Here is a 21152-nt window from a genome sequence, read left to right as displayed (position 1 = left end):
TTATTATTATTATTATTATTATTATTATTATTATTATTATTACTATTATTATTATTATTATTATTATTATTATTGATGTTTTATTTAACTGCCTGTTTTCTCACAACATGTAAGATACAAAATAGATACAAAAAAAAAAGTTTATGTTTACACACCATGCTTAGGGGGTGAATAATGATTACAGTAGTTATAGTGATTTTGAGAGTAATGATTAAAAATGAAACCAGCATAGCGGATTTGGGAGCTAGTCCCCCCAAGTTTAAGTGTATTTCAGGTAGGTTTATTTGTACATTTTATTGTTGTTGTGGACTATTTGGCTGTCACTGTAGTTGCTGTTCTGTCTCGATGGCAGCACGCTGTCTTTATTCATTTTTAGAAAGGGAAACGGTGATGCAGTTTGATTGCAGTTTTCTAATGTGACAGTGTAGGTGCTGTGAAACTCAGCAAATAACAAAAATGAGGCACTCTGATAGGCTGAAACACTTTACAGCACGATGATGCAGAGTCGTTATCGGCATGAGATGGGATGTCGGTGTAGTTCAGTTTTGCGTACCATGTGAAAGGTTTCTGGGGGCACTCCTGAACAGTGGCATATCTAAATATTACTGCTATTTAACTTTGCAGTAACCATGAAAACATTACTACAAGTACATACAATAAGAATACATTGTAGGCTGGCAGTACTGAAACCCTCCCCAGTTTAAATCAATAACATAGAGCCTGTATATTGTGGTTTGGTATGATAGTAACAACACATCACACTCAAAAGGAAAGTGCCATATCATTTTTTAAATATCCAAACGGTATTTTAAATCCCCAAATATTTTATTGTATTCATTTCTTTAGAGTAGTTTATTTTTTTTAAAGAAAAATTACATTTAATAAATAACAAGGGGTAAATATAAAGGACTGGTGAACAATGCAGCATGAACATTGCAGTGCAATGCAGGTCGTGCAATGCTGTACATCTTTATTCTCCTACAGTAACAAGGGGTAAATATACAGGAGTGACATCTGCAAGATCCTCTTTGAAGCTTACATCACTTTTCATGTGGTTATTCTTTCCTTCAAGAAAGGAATAGCATTGGGAATTGACTAGAAGTGAGATTTTTTCAATATTTCATCTGCAATTAAATGTGGCTTCCAGGCATGCATTTGGCTTGATCCTTGAATAAGAACTTTGCTATTCATAACTAAGACCTGCTTTAGAAAGATAATCAGGATGTGCTTGCAGTATACATCAGGCTGCAACACAATTTTCAACATTTCATGTCTCACTATCCATGTCATCATACAGTAGCTTGGCTTGTCATAGTAGCTCTACTATCTCCCATACATGCATCATGCATATGGGTGTAGCTACCACTATAATAACAGTACAGCGCATGTTAGTCTGCTGCAATACACTGTTGAATGCTGCTCTTTATTAAAAAGTGTTTAAACAGTACTGTTTGAATATACAGTACCCATGTGTGTTAGAAATAGACAATCTGGCTTTGGACACATTTTTGTGGGTAATGTTAATGGTACAGACACCTCACTGGCAGAAGTGTTACTAACTTGCATTAACTTTGAATGGACATTTGTTGCAAGAACTATTTAACAATCTCCAGTACATTTGACTGTAAATAAAATTTTTAACATTGCACACTGTTCTCTCTCTCTTTCCCTGTGGGTGGAGAATACTGCTATGCTACATTAACATACAGATTTCCATATGTATGTAGTTGAACAGAGAGCGTGCACTGCAGTAAATAAGACACAATCATACTGCAGTATATTATACAGTGCAGATCTTACACGTTTACAGTTATGTGTGTGTCATGCAGTTTAGAACACTAGACTCAGCAGGATTTTCTTAACCCGAGTTCTCTCAGCAGCCACTGTGTTTTCAGCAGAACCTAAATGGCTAGCTTAGGTTCACAAGGGGTTGTAGACATGAGGACTTTCAATCTGAGAAACCGAATGCACATTTTATACATTTACTGCAGAGCCCATGAAGGCACACTAAATGGGCAGCTAGGGCAGCAGTGTGGAGTAGTGGTTAGGGCTCTGGACTCTTGACTGGAGGGTTATGGGTTCAATCTCAGGTGGGGGACACTGCTGCTGTACCCTTGAGCAAGGTACTTTACCTAGATTGCTCCAGTAAAAACCCAACTGTATAAATGGGTAATTGTATGTAAAAAAATAATGTGTAAAAAATAATGTAATTGTATGTAAAATAATGTGATATCTTGTAACAATTGTAAGACGCCCTGGATAAGGTCGTCTGCTAAGAAATAAATAATAATAATAATAATAAATGAACACTCAGCAGTGATTACTGTAAAAAACCCTGTTAATCAACATTCAGAAGCCCCCCAGACTTCCTGTATGTTTTAATGAACACCGATATTATAGCAAACCCTTATTTACTGGTACCTAAACTAATGAGCAATCGATTTGAGTTCCACTTTGGCATCCTGAAATGCTAAGCGATGAAAATGAAGCCAGCACTGATATATGTGTAGGCATTTTGTAGAAGTGATTGGATATGGAATGTTTTTTAAAAATAATATTTGAAAAAAAGATCATTTCAGGGAATTTCCTACCAGTATTTTGTTACTATTGATTGAGCATATTAGCTAAGGATATCATTCATGAATATATGCTGTTAAATTCAAATCCAAAGATTTTCTGAATATTCACATACACTGGAAGATGCTTGATTTTCATAATCTTGTTACACAAATAACTTTTAATGATGGAAGCATAGGCAGAACTTATATCCAGTGAAGTTTAGATTAATGTAATTGACCCCAATACTGTATGTGTCTGTGTAACATTTTAATAGGAAGCTAAGTGTAATATATTTACAGGAGCTACAATTATCTTATAAATTGCTGGATTAAAAAAAAGAAAAACTGTACAAAAGAAGGTATTTTTGTATGGGACATAATCTACAGGAAGTGGCAACTAAATACAAGAACATGCAAGTTGTAATGCTGAAACACTTGTATCAACCCTTTCTAGTTATGATTTTCAAAGCCTATCAATTATTCAAAACCATTAATGTGCATATGACCAATTAGCAAGCCTCGGAAGCACTCTGTGTCACGAAGCATTGTATTTCCATTAGCATTTGACATAACAGCAATTAGCATGCATACCACAGCATCGAATTATAGATACCATGTTTTTAACATAATTATATCCAAATGGATATAAAACCTGTGCTATCTGGGGTTAATCTCAAGATCTTTGAGCTTTTAAAAAGTAAGGATGAGAGAGTGCATTTATCAATACTGGATGAAAAGGAAGGGGGGGGGGTGTTTGTTGCTTTTGTCCAGGAACTTTGGCAATAATATACCTTGTTTGAATGGCATTTCTCAGAATCATGTTTTGTTGAGAAAGGTGAATTGATTCAAGGGAAACATGGAAGGAAGAGATGAGTTTAACGCCTGTGAGTGTGAAGTGTTATTTTTTTATTTATTTTTTTAATGTAGTTTTTTTTAACAATTACAACAAAAGAACATAAGAACATAAGAATGTTTACAAACGAGAGGAGGCCATTTGGCCCATCTTGCTCTTTTATTTGTTAGTAGCTTATTGATCCCAGATGTGTTAGCTCTCTGAATGTACCGATTATTCTTATAAGTGGATTGCTTGATTCTTACAAGCAGATTATTTTACATTGGTTAGTATAGAAATAAGAACATAAGAAAGTTTACAAACGAGAGGAGGCCATTCAGCCCATCTTGCTCGTTTGGTTGTTAGTAGCTTATTGATCCCAGAATCTCATCAAGCAGCTTCTTGAAGGATCCCAGGGTGTCAGCTTCAACAACATTACTGGGGAGTTGGTTCCAGACCCTCACAATTCTCTGTGTAAAAAAGTGCCTCCTATTTTCTGATTTGGATCCAGTGGTTTTGATCACTATATGTGGTTGATTCTTATATCAGTGATTCTTATAAACGGAGTGCACTGTATTTCAAGCCAGTGGAGCTTAGAGTTTGATGGATTTCTGATTGTGACCCACGCTGTGGACACAGTGCAAACTATTTCAAGCCAGTAGAGCTTGGATTTTGATGGATTTCCTAAAACCACCACGCACTAATGTTGTCAAGGTCACTCTAGTTCAAGCAGGGCTGCTAACTGTACAGATTTACAGTGGCATGCGTCACTGATGCTAGCATTCGGTCTGCACATTACAATGTTTCATGACCATGCATGTTGTGTTATGTTTAGCATAAATGAGTAGAATGAGACTACAATAGGCTAACTGTGCATCTACCTCAGTTATATCCATAGTCTCTTATAAGTACAGTGCATGGTACTGCACAAAAGAAAAAGCAAATATAAGGCTTGCATTCACAATAGTTGATCAGTTATGGTTATGTTTTGTAAAATCAGAGCCAGTTGCAGCCATGCAGCATCCATTACTTAAGCCAGTACCAATTAACTGTACATGAATAATGACCTGATTAGTAACATTTCTTTGAATTCTATTGAATTCTATCACTGAAACCTTATCTCTGTAAAAACACTTGTTCCTATTCTTAATTTGTAGAGGGTGTCACCAGTGACGAAGTGTCACAATGGTATTTGAAAAATGTACAATAGCATTATTGGTAGGACACTGACATACATTATTTTCCTGCTTTCAGAGAAAGTTAAAATTGAATTAAAGCAATAACATTTTTTTAATCTGAAATTGCTTAAATTCGTTACTGCTGTCTGTACTAATAGAAACATTATCCCCAAGTACTGCTGTAGACTATTGTCACTAATTTAATTAACTGCTTGAATTTAATTTAACCAATGCATATTGAAAAGAAAAGCTAAAAGCTATTTCAGATTACTCAGATGTTATGCCAAAGAGAGCATTAAATGCTTATGATAATTGAAGCCCCATTAATTATGTTTTACTTAAAAAGATTTCCAAAATTAAAAAAAAAGAATGTTAACCAAATATATCCATTTATACAACGTGTGTGAGGACACATTTCCACAGATACACCATGTTATTCATCATAATAGAAGTACGTTTTGATCCAGATTAGATAGATTTTGAATGTATTTCAGTTTAATACTGTAAAACTGGAAACATATGTGGAAGCTACTGTAAATCAAAGTCAGTACATTAGGCCTAGAAACAAAAATGTTATCCCTTCCTTATAAGATCCGATACATTTGTGTTTACAAATGAACCCCTGCTTTTCCGGGTTTCAACTGACTTTCTGATGTTTCCATGTATCCACTATGATTTTATGCACATTACTTTTATAATGGTACACAGCAGTAACTTTTTATTAGCAGACATAAAAGGATTTCCAGATCTGAGGTGCCCTTGTCTTAGTGTGGGGCCAGGCTCCATCAAACATAAACATCCAGGAAGCTGAGAAAGATTCAGTTGATACCCATGCTATTGTTGACTTTTGCACTTCTGTTTCCTTTAGAAAAACTGGAATCCTCCATGCTAAATAAAAAGCATGTATAATTCATACTTCTATTTATTTGCCATAAACAGCAAAAAAAAAAAAAGTAAACATGTATAAAAATATATCTGCAATATACTATTCTTCCAGCATTACTGATACCCGAGCAGAATCCATTTTTAAGGTTCAGTGATTCGCCTTCTGATATGAAAGGATATGCTTGAAAGAAGGAATAACAAGCCCATTTCCTGGTGTGACAGGTTGTCATGGAGATGTGAAGAAACAGCCATTCTTCTTTTCTGAAAAGTGTTTCATGACTCGACGTCTACAAAGAAAAGGAAAGCTCCATAAAAAAAGGAAAAAAAAATGGACAAATTATCTAATGGCCTATAAAACATAAAGATAACCTGGAACTGTTCTGTATGGCTGCTGTTAAAAGTTCTGAAAGCCATTAAATACATTAGAAAATTAACTCCAGTTGTATTCCGCACATACTGTAGTGTAAAGTATATTAGCTGATGCTAAGAGTAATATAATAGAGGTCGGGCTTGACCAAAATAACTGTTATAACACATTTACACCATCTCACACAGCCCATAACATAAGTTCATACGCAATGTAGACTTAGTGCTTAGATAGGCCTTTATTGTAATTGGGGGAAATTAGTTATACACTTCTTTGCATTCTAATACCAACATATATCATCTGTGTGTCTGTGGGGTCCTTTTCAATGAAAACGGACATGTGGCCTGGTGAATGAAAGTTTGTAGTGCACCTAGTGCTCTGTGCAAGGCTGACCCCTGCAGTTTAAAGGAGGAAGTGCACCTACGGTAATACTTCAGGTCTATAGCTGCTCAATCCTTACAAAGCCGGGTCTTTGGTACAGTGGTTAAGATGTGGGCTGGTAAGAGCAGATATCAGCCACCTCACCTGGGAATTCTGTTGCCTTGGTCTATCAATTCCCATGACTGCATTAGAAACACTGGCATCTGGTGGATCTCCTAGCAGCTCATGACTTCATGATAAGCCGTCTTTGAACTGCATGGTTTGTGCTTTGCCTCCAGCCCTTGCCTTTCTGTTCAATGTAATGGGCTGAGGTGCCAGTGTTGGTAGTAGCACAGTTATTTCCATGTTATTACATGCATGTAAACCACTATTGTTCAGAATATTATCTGCAGAATTGCCCACATGTGCAGCTTGTACAGAATAACATGTGTATTGCACACTCTCCCTAGAAACATATTTGCACATCTCCCAGTAAAGGCAGTGTATTTGTATACATATCTAAATATTGACTCACAGGAAACACATGCTATCTGTGTGACTATATTGTTCTTCACCAATATACCACAGCTACCATGTCCTGAATTTTACAAAAGTACAGTATCAAATAAACAAAATCAAAAGCAAAATACAATAAGCCAATGTGTCCCTAAGACATCATTTGATTGAAATGGTTGGTTTGCTTCTGTAAAGAAAAGGATTCTTGGGAGTTACACAATGAACATTTTAATACCAAGGACATGTTTACATCTACTTTTGAACTGACATGGTATCCAAGGCAACGGGATGCTCGCTATTGGAATCACTCCCTTTGTATGTGTCTACCATCCCTGATTCTGTGGGATAGCAGTTCAAATATTACAGCTTTGGGCTGGTGGCTACAACTGCTCTCATTTTGATCTCTTATCTAGTCTAACCCTAATGCCAGTGGGAATGTGAAAGCATATCAATGCATTTTCTCTTGTGGAAAAATACTGCATGATGCCCTGAATCATAACATAGTGCCTTACATGATAGCATCTTTCAGGCATAGTTTAATATGTATCACATATTTTAAAAATACCATTTATGAATATTACCACAGATAACAATACCATTTATGAATATTACCACAGATAACAATACCATTTATGAATAATACATTTTAAGCGTGTTATATCAGTACATAGTCTCTCCAAAAGCCTTGTCTAGATATCAAGAAAGTATTTTTAGTATCTGTTTTATTCCCAGTAGTAATACATATATGGTAGATCTCTACCAATGTTTTGTAATATTTGTAAAGACACTGTGTCTTACATACCATTGATGATGGTGCAGTAAAGCATAATTAATGTGTTATATAGCATTATACAAGCACGGTAAAATGGGAGAAATGTTTATGAAAATAATATATCATAATATAGAACCAACTTTTATTAGGAAATTGCTATGCGAGGATGAAAAATATATTTACACTATATTCAGCAAACCTGATTAAACATGAGTAACTATAACCACGGCAAAGGTCATTCAGCCGTATTGCATTTTGCATTCAAGAATTTATGAACTTGAAGAACCAAGTGTGGATAGGACTGTGTGGCAGTAAATGATAGAAACAGGAGGGCAGTCAGCCTCCAGACACCAAAGGTGAAGAACACGAATACGCCTTTTCTTTAATCACTGGCAGTAATGCCATATACAGTAAAAGCAGGAACATATTTTGACCTTTGACTTTTGTTGTGTTATCCATGTTTGTGTTTTGTATGCGCTGTTCAAGTTTGACAAGTTTGACTCATAAAAATATGACAGTTGATCCTATCTTGTCCTGTGGGTCAATATAACCCTTTTTCATGCATACCTTCAATTATTATTATTATTATTTTATTGTGTTCCAAAAAACCTGAAAGAAAAAAAATATATATTTATGAAGAAAGGAATTACTTCTATGACTAATGTTTTAAGCAGTTATTAATTAATGGGAATTATATATTTTACAAAGAAATAATCTGTAATAGTTTGGGGTTCTGATAAATACAAATACAATTATTAACACTGGAGGTCACAATTAATGATAAAGTGCAGTGGTACGCATAAATGTGGAGCGACAAAGGGTGGACCTTTTACTGACCATAAGCTCATGTTTTAGAGATGCAAAATAATGTATACACGTCATGCATTGTGAAACAGGTTGGTATTAGATGATGCAATCTCAAAAGACTGAATGGTACTATGGTTGTAGTGTGTACTAATTTACATTTCTGAAGTGCATGAGCCTATAAAAACACAGTATTTTCAGCCTATTTGCTTTCCAATGTGCAGTCATTGTTCAAACAACATCTATGCACTGCCTTATTTTGCAATTAAAGCTACAGCCATCAAGAAATAGTTACCCCCAGTATGCAGAAATGACTCACCTACTGTAAATGTCTAAGAATTCCCGAAACTTACCTTTATATCATGTCAACATTTCATTGTGAAAAAGAGGCTTTGTAGCTGACCTGTGAACACCAGTGCATTGCATAACAGTGCAATTACATTCAGTCTCCAACACACCTTTCCCTTCAGAAAGGCTTTACAAGACACACACATGCTGCGTGCCAAAAAGTACATGATTTAATTTAATTATGCATGATGCACATAAGATATTGAAGTTTGCCCCAGGTTTTCCATGGCCGGAGATGACCTGGACAGGTTTTTTGCAGGTAAGAATATAATTTGATAAATGACACACATAGTGGTTAACCCTACACAGCTGCTAGTAAGATAGTCTATCCCTCATATCTTAACCCTGTTAGCACCCTTTGGGACAGGGGTTCATGTGTGCTTGATCGCACCGGATCTCAGATCCGCTACCTTTTTTACAATTGAGAATTTTTAAATGATGAACCGTATGAAGATTATGTTAAAACATGGTGAGGCAAAGGTCAGTTTGTAGTTACCAACACCAACAATAAGGCATGAAACCCCGATCCGCAGGCAGACGAGAACTTGAAGCATATACGGGAGCTGTGACAAGATAGAGTTGTGGGCCCAGATGTTACTGGCAGGGAAGGAGGCTGAGACACAGAAAAACTGCAGTTTAAGCACTTCAGCGCACTTTGTTTAAGCACTTCAGCGCGAATGAGGTGAGATTACGTTTTACAGGCTGGTTTCATGGTGCTTATGGAAATGTGGCATATGTATATGCATGTGGTTGTAAATCCTTTTTCAGTATAATAAAAACAAAATAACATTTTTAAAAAACATCATAAGACAGCTGGGCAGCAGAGAGACTGGCATAGGACTTTTTACATTTATGGTTTAAGGTTTTTTGAATGTATATACAGGGGTCATGTAAAGGTAAATTACAATGTGATTTTGACTTTGAAGTATAGTTTGACTAAAAACTGCATATAAATCAGCATATTTTTAACATAGATTTAACAGTATATTCAGGGCTCCGAACCACTTTTTTTTTTTTTTAAATACCCACATTCTTGTATTCCAGATTTAAAATCAATAAAAAGGGCTACTGTCACTGATGTATTTTTTCATACTATTTTATACTTCTATATATCAGGGCTAGAACCACTGTTTTTATGTATGTATATATGCTTGTATATGTTTGATGATAAAACTGTTTACATGTAAATATGTTGTCCACTAATGTTTTGGTTCAAATACTTATTGAAACAGGTGGTTAACTAGATTATGTTTTCACAGTATTTAATCTGTGCCCTATTAAAGTTACTTGATTAGTTTCTTCCATATATAAATTATTTTAACTGCATACTAAAACCTCTTGGGACATGTTTTCGTTCTGGCATAAATTAATTGTGTGCAATATGTAGCCTAGAGGCCCTTAAACATCACTCTTATTAAGAGCACAGCGACTACAAACATTGAGGCTGATTCAGACATGACAGATAAACCGTGGGGTTGCAGCCACTTGCCTGAATGACTTAAAGGCATAGGTTGCGCCCCCGTATAATTGCCTATTGGGAATTTTAATACCAGCCAATTAGTTGAGAGTTGTCATGCTAAGTAATTACCATATTATTGGAAGAGGCAGGTGTGTGTGAGAAGGGGGGAGTATAAAATAAACACATCCTCACACATGAGTCACACTTCCTTAAAACATCTATTGAATTTGTGAAATCTGGTTTTAAATAGTTCAATAAAGGGGGGGGGGGGGGGGGGGGCAAACCTTCCTGTAAACATCTGTTAAAAGAGCATTAACAGATATCCAAATATACTTTCTAGAACTAACCCCTAAGGAGCAGACAAGTATGTAATGAAATCCAAGGTCTCATTTGAATCATTTAAAGCATTTTGTTTTAGGTGTAAAATATATTGAAAGTGAATTGCAACTGTGGTGCCAGATTTAGTGCATTGATAATAATGAACGGCTCAGATTCAAATTATTTTGCAGTGCTGCCTTCAAGGACACTGAACTGTGGGGAGGGAGACTCCACAATGCATGGCTCTCTATACAATATCATGTCAGGTACCCCCCATCCCTAGGTTTAGGTTGGTTTCCATGGAAACCTAGACACCATCTGAAAGACTAAGTGCCCTACTTTTTTAAATAGACTTCCAATTGTGTTCATTTTTGTTATATAGTACATGCCAGTTATAGCAATTATTCTTAAACACAAGTAACATGCATATTAGACAGTCTGTTAAATTCACAGGACTGCTGTTTTCTTATTAAATCACTGTATCAAATAGAATACACAGACTTAATATCTGTTTTAGCTTTCATAACGAATATAAGGTTGTAAATACTTCACAGTGTTCATAATTTTAGACATAACTCTATACAGCAGTCTCCAGCACGGTTACTAAATATATTATATTTTGTATGATAAATGGGGTTTACCCTTAATTATACTATCTGTAATACGGTATACTAAAACTGTTTTTATAAAATAGTGTGAGACGTCATTATAAAAACTGGGAATGTACTCCAAAGATGATAGAAGTATATTGTATAAATGTAGTTGATGCTGTAGATATATAGCTTGGTGTTTGGGTGCAAAGCCATCATTTTGTCCATGAGAATCATGTGATCTATCGCTGATCATCTATTATGTATATAATAATCTTATAATAATAATAATAAAGTTCTGTATTATTTATATTTTAAGACCAAATGGGTACCTTGGTTATATCATGTAATGTAGTGGAGGAGTTCTGTGATCCTTTTAATTTCTTTTCACAAAATAAAATTCCCAAATGCTATCTGTCAACCAGTCTCTTAAACCTTTAAATACAAATGAAAAAAAATCTATTAATGGTAAATGTAAAGTTTGTTTACTACAGCACATAATCACCAATAATTGAACCAAAAAACCTGTATACATACAGCCCACAGAATGGGGAGTATGGAGGGCCGATGTAATTATATTATCCTGTCTTGATTGCAAAGAGATGACCAAGAGGGATAATGAGTTGGTTTATTACGTTTAAAAGAAAGGAATAATCTTGGTTCAGATCTGAGGCACACCACCGAGTCTGGAGGTGGGATGTGGGAGGGGGTAGTCCATTGATTCCATTGTGCATTGAACCACTGTTTCATCCCAAACTGATTATCACAGAGACTCAATACACTTTGCATGCAAATCCACTACTTCTAAATAAATGTCTTTCCTTTAATTGACCTGGTCCTGCATTTCAGCAGCATCTACAGAGTGATGAGTCTATTCCAGCTTTAGAACAGGAAGAGGAGAGTATTTTAACAGTATGCTCTAAATGACTTGTAGAAAACCACTGACAACAGAAATGTCTTAGTCTGGCTTCCATAGCAACCTATTTACATAACTATTGGACCATTATATTACTAGAAGTAATAATAATAAAAAAAAGATTCTCATTAAAATGTTGGAATGCAGCTCAATATTCCCACATAAGCCATTTATCATATAGCTAATAAATACATTCCTACTACATACTATACAACTCCACTTCTCATTTTCCAAGTCACATTTATATTCCTGTAGAAAAGAATAATGCAATTTTATAATGCAGTCAATGTTTTATTTCACTGCTGTAATACATGTCTACAGCTCCAAGCATATTAGCCTCTAAGGAATCTAACTACATAGCTTCACAATGCATGTCATGACGTTTTCTATTCCTATCTGTAGGGCTCAAAGCTGCACAGAACCTGAGCTTCATAATTCTTTCTCAGTCTATCCTCTGCAGGCTTTTTAATGATACTTTGTACAGTTCTGTCTGCATGTGTTACAAAGGAATACTGACCAGAATTATTTTTTGTAGTTACAAGGGATGTATTGCCAGAATCAAGTACAGTGCCTTACTCTACAGCATATACAAAGCATGAACATCCAACACTTTCATACATTATCTTGACATGTATCTAAATGTTTAATATTTTTCCACTTTGTGTGTAATTGCTACAGAGGGATGTTACAGACGGGTAGGCAGCTTAGGTATAGTGGCTTTTGATTAACGGTATTAATAATTATTATTATTATTTGTTTATTTAGCAGACGCCTTTATCCAAGGCGACTTACAGAGACTAGGGTGTGTGAACTATGCATCAGCTGCAGAGTCACTTACAATTACGTCTCACCCGAAAGTCGGAGCACAAGGAGGTTAAGTAACTTGCTCAGGGTCACACTTGCTCAGTGCCTTTGACACTGTCGATCACTCTATCCTACTATCCTCTCTTGCTGACCTGGGAATCTCTGGAACTGCTCTGACCTGGTTCTCCTCCTACCTCTCCAATCGCACTTACCAGGTAACCTGGCGTGGAGCAACCTCCACAACTCGCCCTCTCTCAACAGGAGTTCCCCAAGGGTCAGTCTTGGGTCCTCTCCTGTTCTCTCTCTACACCCGCTCCCTGGGCTCCCTCATCGCATCCTATAGTTTCTCATACCATTTCTATGCTGATGATGCTCAGATTTTCCTCTCCTTCCCCACCTCTGACTCCACCATCCCCTCCCGTATCTCTACCTGTCTGTCTGCTATCTCCTCCTGGATGCACTTGCATTACCTCAAACTCAACCTCTCTAAATCTGACCTCCTTTTCTTTCCCTCCTCCTCCTCCCCCTCCTCTGATCTCTCTATCTCTGTTCCTCTGGAATCTACCACACTCTCTCCCTCTTCCTCCGCTAAGAACCTCGGAGTCACCCTGGACCCCTGCCTCTCTTATTCCCAGCACATCTCCACTCTGGCACGCACTTGCCGATTCTTCCTGAGCAACATCCAAAGAATCCGACCCTTCCTCACCAACTACGCCACCCAGCTCCTGGTCCAGGCCTTGGTACTCTCCCGCCTAGACTACTGCAACTCCCTCCTGGCTGGCCTCCCTGCGTCTGCCACCCGTCCGCTCCAGCTCATCCAGAACTCCGCTGCCCGCCTGGTGTTCTCTCTGCCTCGCTTCTCCCACGCAACTCCACTGCTCCACTCACTCCACTGGCTCCCGATCACCGCTCGCATCCAGTTCAAGACTCTTGTACTAGCCTACAGATGCCTTGACCAGACTGCACCCAGCTACCTCCAGACCCTCATCTCGCCCTACACCCCCACTCGACCTCTCCGCTCCGCCTGCACTAGAAGACTGGCTCTACCTCCTCTACGCCCTCTACGCTCCCCTGCCTCCAGAGCCCGCTCCTTCTCCACCCTCGCCCCGCAGTGGTGGAATGACCTTCCTACAGATGTCAGGACTGCCCAGTCTCTGACCACATTCCGGCGCCTCCTCAAGACTCATCTCTTCAGAAAGCACCTGTAGAACTCCTCTGTTCTTCGCCTGGGACACTTATCACCCTTCCTTAAATGCGCTTATCTGCCCCCTATTTTACTGCATTTAATCCTGTACTTCAGAGTACTGTAATCTGCCAAGTGTTTAATCTGTAGTATTTTGTATTTAATCATATCCTGATGTAACTATCACTGACACTTATCTGCTGTATCATTGAATTGTATTTTGTACACTTGTACTTGCTTGAACCAAAGTCATTGTATTTATCTTGCTCTTAATTGTATTATTACTTGTACTGTGATACTTGAAATGTATTTGCTTTCGATTGTAAGTCGCCTTGGATAAGGGCGTCTGCTAAGAAATAAATAAAAAAATAAAAAATAAAAAAACACAACAAGTCAGTGGCTGAGGTGGGATTTGACCGGGGACCTTCTGGTTACAAGCCCTTTTTTTAACCACTGAAGCACACAGCATGGTCGTTAATTGTGTCTGTAGTTACTAGGCTTTCAGCAGTAGATATTTTGAATCTTTCAGTTGTCTCTCAGTTTCATTCTCACTCACACTAAGAGAGGAGGAGAGGGAATGGGGGGAAGGGGAGTAGTGGGATTGAATGCTTAGAATCAAAATGTTGCCCTATTAGTAATCTGTGTCTCTAATGCATGATTAGTTACAGTGGTGTACATGTTGTCCCTTATAAGTAACATATGGAATTATCCTTTACATAGGGGCAATGGCAATCATAAGAGCAGATGCAATGGTATGAGCTATTTGTAGCCATAGTTGTAACATTTTTATATTCTGCGTCTTTTTATCCAGTGTATAGTGTGGCACAGTAGGGGAGAGAAGAAGCAAATATAGTCCTGGCAAGTGGAGAGACTGCATTACCCAGAAGGACACGGGGCTGAAAAGCCTATAAGAACATAAGAACATAAGAAAGCTTACAAACGAGAGGAGGCCATTCGGCCCATCTTGCTCGTTGTTGTTAGTAACTTATTGATTCCAGAATCTAATCAAGAAGCTTCTTAAAGGATCCCAGGGTGTCAGCATCAACAACATTACTGGGGAGTTGGTTCCAGACCCACAATTCTTTGTGTAAAAAAGTGCCTCCTATTTTCTGTTCTGAATGCCCCTTTATCTAATCTGCAGTTGTGACTCCTGGTCCTTGTTTCTTTTTTCAGGTCGAAAAAGTCCCTTGAGTTGACATTATCAATACCTTTTAGAATTTTGAATGCTTGAATCAGATCGCCGCGTAGTCTTCTTTGTTCAAGACTGAATAGATTCAATTATTTTAGCCTGTCTGCATATGACATGCCTTTTAAACATTCTGGTCGCTCTTCTTTGTACTCTTTCTAGAGCATCAATAATCTTTTCGTAACGAGGTGACCAGTACTTAACACAATATTCTAGGTGAGGTCTTACTAATGCATTGTAAAGTTTTAACATTACTTCCCTTGATTTCAATTCAACACTTTTCACTATATATCCAAGCATCTTGTTGGACTTTTTTTTATCTCTTGCTTGGCCTTTCTAACTTCCTTTTTGACTTGCATTTGCAGTTACAAGTACTCTTTCTGTGTACTTTGTTCTTGGTCCCTTTTAAACGCTCTATAAAGTGCCCTTTTCTCTGAATATTTTATTTTAATTTATCTATTAAACCATTTTGGCCATTTTGTTTTAGATTTTGATTTGTCCACTGTATAATTTGTTAATTGTGTATTCAGTGTTAATTATAATGACCAGCTGGCGATCATTGAATATTTGAGCCAGCTACAGAGAATAAAAAGATAGAAGCCATTCTGTTGTGGGTGGCTGCATAGTGAGAAGCCTGGTTGTGAGGGTGCAACTGTAAAGAAAAGAAGTAGGAAAACCTGTCTGTTTGTGTGGGAAAACTGTGTTTGTGAAGTGTATTTGTGAAACCGGTAAGCAGAGTAGCTGCCCGGTTTGAGAGGAAGGTTCTAGAAAAAAAGTGTTTAGTTGGTGCTAGGTTTGTTTTTGTTTTGTTTTATTTTTGTGTTTTGTAAATAAAATAGTGCAACCTTGCTGTTAAAACAAGTTCCTGTGTGTTGGGTCAGTGTTTACGTGCTGGAAAAGAGAGAGTGTGAGTCTTTCACAATAGCCATAGTACTATACCAATACCAGTGTTTTACAGAATCAGAGCCAATTTTCATGTTCATTCCAAACATGTTTCAGCATTCATTTAGTGTTAGAGTAATCAAGGGACTAAGGGTATACAAGGAGAGCATGATAAAATGGCCAGGCAGTGTATATTTCACTTTAACATTGTGATAGGTAATTGTAATTCATATACCCTTTTTAACACGGGGTCTCGGTCTCCTGTTTTGGGGATGTGGTTTGTAATACAAGAAAATAATTATTTCTCATTACCAGTACATGCTGTGGAAATGTATGGAGATCTGATAACTTCCAGCTTTACGTTAACCCCTGAGATAACCTGTCACCTGACCTTTGCTAACAGTTTACATCTGCTTACCACTGCATATTCACCTCTGATCATGGCTATGAATACTGATGGCAAGTTTTGTTTATGAATGCTGAGTGACTTCATGATAGCAGGTTCAATCTAGCTATTACTTTCTCTGATGAGCCTTTTGTTAGGAATGCCTGAAGTTTGGATTCCTTAATCAACATGAAGTCATATACTAGCATCTGGAATGTAATTAAGAAATACCAAATATAATTTCATTTGGTTAAAGAACATTGAATGGTAATCACTATGGATTGTCTTTGCTGATAAGGAACCCACAGGATGATTCAGAATTCACCCAAATTATTAGATTTGTTCATTTAGTTTCCTGGATTGCATTAGAGTTCATAGAAATTGCCAATGTCTTAACTCTCAACAAGGAATTGGAAGTCCTTTGGGTAGCCAGCACATCCAACTCAATAATGTCTATGAAATCTGCTGTTTGGTTTAGAAGCAGATCGAAATAATTTACACATTTAATACATCTAGTATTTGTTTCCTAACTCAATATAAACACTTAAATTATCAACAGTGAAAATACGGAATCTCCCATAAATGTGGCTTCTGTTTTTCGGTTTTTGTTAATTTAATTTTTCTGCTGCTTGTTTTGAGCTATTTTCGAGCTATATGTATTTTTTTTTCGGGGCTTTCGCTTTTTATATACTGTATGAAATTATTGTTTTCAGTTACTTTGTTTTTTTTTCTGTCACAATATTCAGCAGTGTGGAGTAGTGGTTAGGGCTCTGGACTCTTGACCGGAGGGTTGTGGGTTCAATCCCTGGTAGGGGACACTGCTGCTGTACCCTTGAGCAAGGTACTTTACCTAAATTGCTCCAGTAAAAACCCAAATGTATAAATGGGTAATTGCATGTAAAAATAATGTGTTATCTTGTAACAATTGTCGGTCGCCCTGGATGAGGGCGTCTGCTAAGAAATAAATAATAATATTGTAGTGTTTCAGCAGGAGGCAGAAAACAGGAGAGACATGCTTTATTCTTGGTTCCAATATTGACAATGTTGACCCAGGGGGCTTTTTCTACCTGAAAAAAGAAACAAGGACCAGGGGTCACAAATGGAGATTAGATAAAGGGGCATTAAGAACAGAAAATAGGAAGCACTTTTTTACACAGATAATTGTGAGGGTCTGGAACCAACTCCCCAGTAATGTTGTTGAAGTTGACACCTAGGGATCCTTCAAGAAGCTGCTTGATGAGATTCTGGGATCAATAAGCTACTAACAACCAAATGAGCAAGATGGGCCAAATGGCCTCCTCTCGTTTGTAAACTTTCTTATGTTCTTATATTCACTTTTATTTTCTCTGGATGGTCTGTCAGCACCCAAGCAAGAGTCCACTGCTCTGCCCGCTTCACAGCATACACAAATTCAGACATTATCTCAGCGCCTGCCAGAGTCCACTGCTCTGCCCGCTTCACAGCATACACAAATTCAGACATTATCTCAGCGCCTGCCAGAGTCCACTGCTCTGCCCGCTTCACAGCATACACAAATTCAGACATTATCTCAGCACCCACCAGAGTCCACTGCTCTGTCTGCTTCACAGCATACACAAATTCATACATTATCTCAGCGCTCGCCAGAGTCCACTGCTCTGCCCGCTTCACAGCATACAGAAATTCAGACACTATCTCAGCACCCAAGCAAGAGTCCACTGCTCTGTCTGCTTCACGACATGCAATACAGTAATACAGGAACACAAGAATCATGGCAACCAGAACAACAAAATGGTGACGCAGCGCCTTTTTAGAACTTTAGCTCCGACCCTTTATTCAAATAGGGTACCAGAGCTTACACACATCCCGTTGGTCCCCAGCCGCACAATAGGACCAATGGGCACAAACAAACAACAGCCAATAAAGACAGACAAACAACAACCAATTACAGGGGAGACACAAAAGGCACAACACACGGGCTAGACGGTGGTAAACACACCAGCGACAAGAAACACAGAGCGGAAGGGGAACACAAACACAGTAGCCCAGATAGCTACAATATGTACAGTAATTCGACAGTACTTGCACACTTTTTCAATTGTACCTTATTACCTTTGCTGTCTTCCACAACAAAACCCCTTTGGTCACGGTCATATTCTTCTGGGGTTTCTGTGTGTTTAGGCATTTCTTTTTACATTTCACCACAATTTGCAATTCTGTTTTAAATTCTACGAGCATGTAAATATTCTCTATCAAACTGTAATATAGCTTTAAATCTCGTGAGCATGAACAATCCTCAGTTTCTTGTTATCTTGTTTTAAATCTCGCGAGCGTGTTACAATCATAAGAACATAAGAAAGATTACAAACGAGAGGAGGCCGTTCGGCCCATCATGCTCATTTGGTTGTTAGCAGTTTATTGATCCCAAAGTTTTTTGTGCAGGTTATTTATTTTTTCAATCAATCAATCAATCTTTATTTTATATAGCGCCTTTCATAGTGGACCACCATCAATAAGCGCTTTACAAGATACAGTGTAAAAAAAAAAGCATAATGCATGAAATACAGTGAAAAACAAGGCATAATACATAAATACAAGGCTAGGGTATAAAAAGAATTCTAAAACATTGTGGATGCAAGAGAAAAAAAAGTAGCAACAACACAACAGCTAACAACAGATATCAGGGTTAAAGAGCATGAAAGCAAGAGAGAACAAATGGGTCTTGAGAATTGATTTAAAGTGAACGACAGTGGGAGCATCAGGCACCAAAGCTGGGAGAGAGTTCCAAAGAGTCTCAGCCATGAAGCTAAACGAGCGATCTCGAAGTGTGGTGCACTTGTACTTATGGATAACAAGCAGGCCAGAGTGGGAGGACCTGAGCTTGCAGCAGGAACATAGCGGATCCGCAGGTTGAGGAGGTACACAGGGAAAGGGGGTCAAGTCACCCTGAATTGCGTAACCATTTCCAGTGTTTTTCCGGTGTTTATTGGCTATACACCAGTTTCATTTACTTATTTAATTTTTTGTATCAGGGGTGTTTTATCAATTTGTATCGGTTAAAACTGAATATCAGAAGCCCTGATTATAAACAAACAGAATATAACAGATACTGAGTTTACACTAAGCCTTTATCACATGTGTATCTGCACCTGGGGTATTGTTGGCATTAGGGTGTTGGGGTCAAAAACACACTCAGTAAAACATTTCCCTCACCCACACCCAAGAAATAGCATTTGTAAATAAGGTACAATTTGAATGCTGTATAACTGTATTTTACACAACATATTAATACAGTCACTGTGTCTGTAATCATGCAATCAAAGAAACTACAAAATGATATTGCAAAAGTCTACCGGAAGCTATAACAGTAGGACAGTGTTTAGATTTCGAAATATCCCATTTTTCTATTTGTCAGTTTTTCATTAAGTATATGGAAAACTAGAAAGCGCTACGTAATTCAATATGTTAACGTAACATTATTCAGCTGGTTTCTTTCGACTTTAGGAAGCAAACTTAGTTAATTCTATAGGATGATGCAAAACGTTTAGCCATAGCTGTATATATACAGTAAACACAAATGCAAACATACGGTATTATATAATTTCATACAAAATAAAACTGTATTCATTTACAACAATATTACTGACCACATTTTCTTTAGAACAATGTTACTGCATTTCAGCCTATAGCTCTCTGCTGCCTCCTAGTGTCAAATGATGAGTAAACACTTTTATTTTAACCAGTATTTAAAAACGAGCTCTTCTTCTTCTTCTTCTTCTTCTTCTCAGTAACTGAATTTACAGTGTGGAGTCAGAATAAATGGGATTCAGTAGAGAGAAAATAACGTTGCCATGCTGTTTTTTTTCTTTCTCTGCAGTCAAGTGGCATCCCATGGGCATGTGTCCGCTACACAAACACACCACACAATTCAGCACAATTAGTCAGTCCCTGATTTATTTGTTCACGATGGAGGGGTTTCCATGCAAAAATAAAAAATAAGCCGCACCTTTTTCTCACACTATTTAAATGGTTCTGTTGAAGAACTGCAGTGCAGCCTGACTCATTTGTCCACCACAAAAATATAATACAAAAAGCAAGGGAAACAAAACCAAACCCCAGACATAGCATTACATACAATAAATAAATACATAAATAAATACATAAATAAATAATAACCTTTAATGATCACTAAGTGCACAAAAAAAGTTTACATAGGCACTGCATACACCCCCCTTTCTCACAGTAAAATCTACCCTGAAAGAACAGCACTATTAGTGTTTGCATTCTTGTATTGGTCGCATTACAATGATTGTGTGTATGCTGGCTATTGCACATACAGTAGATAGTAGCCTTGCATCACTAGGGTTGTCAGGAGGCAGGGGAAAGTGGCATTATCACTATGCTTGTCAGGAGGCAGGGGGAAAGTGAAATTATCACTAGGGTTGTCAGGAGGCAGGGGAAAGTGAAATTATCACTAGGGTTGTCAGGAGGCGAGGGGAAGTGAAATTATCACTATGGTTGTCAGGAGGCAGGGGGAAGTGACATTATCACTAGGGTTGTCAGGAAGCAGGGGGAAGTGAGGTAAATCCAGTGTCTGGGTAAAGAGGGTAGAGGAAGCAGAATCCAGTAAAGTTTTAAGGTTAAAAAGCAATAATAGTGATAACAGGGAAAATGATGTCATTGTGTTTATTTCAAATGAGCTCATTTTTAAATTGCGCGATTCATTGCTGCTCCTTTTCTTTTTTTTCCGGCAGCAGTTTGGTAAGATATAGAACTAATATTGTTGCGTACTGTTTGAAGTTGCAATCATGTTGCCTGGGTCTGGAGTTG

This window comes from Acipenser ruthenus, chromosome 3 (assembly GCF_902713425.1).
Source record: "Acipenser ruthenus chromosome 3, fAciRut3.2 maternal haplotype, whole genome shotgun sequence".
Taxonomy (NCBI): Eukaryota; Metazoa; Chordata; class Actinopteri; order Acipenseriformes; family Acipenseridae; genus Acipenser; species Acipenser ruthenus.
This window is presented reverse-complemented; position numbering follows the sequence as displayed.